The sequence below is a fragment of the Arachis duranensis genome, chromosome 10, assembly GCF_000817695.3.
Source record: "Arachis duranensis cultivar V14167 chromosome 10, aradu.V14167.gnm2.J7QH, whole genome shotgun sequence".
Lineage (NCBI taxonomy): Eukaryota > Viridiplantae > Streptophyta > Magnoliopsida > Fabales > Fabaceae > Arachis > Arachis duranensis.
The window spans coordinates 63,611,263-63,614,421 of record NC_029781.3 but is presented as its reverse complement, the minus strand read 5'-3'; positions in this window follow the sequence as shown (position 1 = coordinate 63,614,421).

Here is a 3,159-nt window from a genome sequence, read left to right as displayed (position 1 = left end):
CATCTTTCCCAAGCTTCATAGAGGGATTCACCTTCCTTCTATCTGAAGTTTTGGACTTCCACTCTAAACTTACTCAATTTTTGAGGTGGAAAGAACTTTGCCAAGAAGGCATTGACTAGCTTTTCCCAAGAGTTTAGGCTTTCTTTAGGTTGTGAGTCCAACCATATCCTAGCTCTGTCTCTTACAACAAAAGGGAATAGCATAAGTCTGTAGACCTCAGGGTCAACCCCATTGGTCTTGACAGTGTCACAGATTTGCAAGAATTCAGCTAAAAACTGATGAGGATCTTCCAATGGAAGTCCATGAAACTTGCAATTCTGTTGCATTAGGGAAACTAATTGAGGCTTAAGCTCAAAGTTGTTTGCTCCAATAGCAGGGATAGAGATACTTCTCCCATAGAAGTCGGGAGTAGGTGCAGTAAAGTCACCCAGCACCTTCCTTGCATTGTTGGCATTGTTGTTGTTTTCGGCTGCCATGTCTTCTTCTTGTTTGAAGATTTCTGTTAGGTCTTCTACAGAGAGTTGTGCTTTAACTTCTCTTAGTTTTCGCTTTAAGGTCCTTTCAGGTTCAGGGTCAGCCTCAACAAGAATGCTTTTGTCTTTGCTCCTGCTCATATGAAAGAGAAGCGAACAAGAAAATATGGAATCCTCTATGTCACAGTATAGAGATTCCTTGAGGTGTCAAAGGAAAAGAAAAATAGAAGGAAGAGGTAGAAGAATTCGAACTTAGAAAGATAGAATTCGAATTGTACATGTTAGTCCATAAATAGAAGGATGTGAGAAGAGGGGAAGAAATAAATTACAAAGATTTTAAAAAACATTTTGAAAATTGATTGATGATTTTCGAAAATTAAGATTGAGAAAGAAGTAAAGTGATTTTTGAAAAAGATTTTGAAATTAGAAATCAAAAGATATGAATTGAAAACTATCTTGAAAAAGATGTGATTAAAAAGATATGATTGAAAAGTTATGGTTTTAAAAAGATTTGATTGAAAAGATATGATTTGAAAAACAATTTAAAAATATTTGATTTTTAAAATCAATGACTTGGCTAACAAGAAAAGATATGATTCAAACATTAAACCTTTCTCACAGAAAAGGCAGCATACTTGAAATGTTAAATCAAATCATTAATTGTTAGCAAGTATTTTTGAAAATGGAAAGAAATCAATTTTGAAAAGATATGATTGAAAAGATATGATTTGAAAAAGATTTGATTTTGAAAATTTTTGAAAACTTGAAAAAAAATCTGCATTAAAAACAAAATCTTCCCTCTTGTGCCATCCTAGCGTTAAACGCCCAGAATGGTATCCATTCTGGCATTTAACGCCCAAAGCTCTACCCTTTTGGGCGTTAAACGCCCAGCCAGGCACCCTGGCTGGCGTTTAAACGCCAGTTTTCCTTCCTCACTTGGCGTTTTGAACGCCCAGCTTTTTCTGTGTAATTCCTCTGCTGAATGTTCTGAATCTTCAATTCTCTGTATTATTGACTTGAAAAGACACAAATTAAAAATTTTTTTGGATTTTTAATGATGAGGAAAAATCAAAATGCAACTAAAATCAAATGAACAATGCATGCAAGACACCAAACTTAGAAGTTTGTATACTACTGACACTAACAATTTGAGAATGCATATGAGAAACAACAAAACACACAAAACAAGAGAATTTAAAGATCAGAGCAAGTAAATCATCAAGAACAACTTGAAGATCAATGAAGACACATGATAAATACAAGAAGAACAGAAACATGCAATCGACACCAAACTTAAAATGAGACACTAGACTTAAACAAGAAATATTTTTGGTTTTTATGATTTTGTAATTTTTTTGGTTTTTTCGAAAATTATGTGGAAAAAGAAAATAAAGAGGATCAAAACTTTTAATAAGAATTCCAGGAATCATGCAATGTTAGTCTAAAGCTTCAGTCTAAAGGAATTAGACATGGCTAGCCAAGCTTCAGCAGGGCATTGCATTCAAGAGCTAAATTGATGAAGATCAATCAGCTTTGGTGATGATAAGAACATCACCTTGAAACACTAGAATTCATTCTTGAGAATTCTGAAAAATACCTAATCTAAGCAACAAGATGAACCGTCAGTTGCCCAAACTCAAACAATCTCCGGCAACGGCACCAAAAATTTGGTGTTGTTGCCAGATCAAAACTTGGCACTGTTATAGCAGGGAACATATGCGAAACTGTAGTTAGGACATTTAATTCCCCGGCAACGGCGCCAAAAACTTGGTGCACGAAATTGTGATCATCAATGGCGCCATCAACATGGTACGCACAATTGCAATCTCAACTCTTTATCACAACTTCGCACAACTAACCAGCAAGTTGATGAGCGGATAATTTGTACGCTTTTTGGCATTGTTTTTAGTATGTTTTTAGTATGATCTAGTTAAGTTTTTAGTATATTTTTATTAGTTTTTAGTTAAAATTCACTTTTCTGGACTTTACTATGAGTTTGTGTGTTTTTCTGTGATTTCAGGTATTTTCTGGCTGAAATTGAGGGACCTGAGCAAAAATCTGATTCAGAGACTAAAAAGGACTGCAGATGCTGTTGGATTCTGACCTCCCTGCACTCGAAGCGGATTTTCTGGAGCTACAAAAACCCAATTGGCGCGCTCTCAACGGCGTTGGAAAGTAGACATCCTGGGCTTTCCAGCAATATATGATAGTCCATACTTTGCCCAAGATTTGATGGCCCAAACCGGCATACAAAGTCACCCTCAGAAATCCCAGCGTTAAACGCCGGAACTGGCACCAAAATGGGAGTTAAACGCCCAAACTGGCACTAAAGCTGGCGTTTAACTCCAAGAAGAATCTCTACACGAAAATGCTTCAATGCTCAGCCCAAGCACACACCAAGAGGGCCCAGAAGTGGATTTTTATGTCATTTACTCAATCTCTGTACACCCTAGGCTACTAGTTTTCTATAAGTAGGACATTATACTATTGTATTTTCATCTTGGTTCTTCTGGTTCCCTCTCTGGGGCCGAAACCAATGATCACTTTTGTTCTTATGTATTTTCAACGGTGGAGTTTCTACACACCATAGATTAAGGTGTGGAGCTCTGCTGTACCTCGACTATTAATGCAATTACTATTGTTCTTCAATTCAATTCCGCTTGTTCTTGTTCCAAGATATCACTTG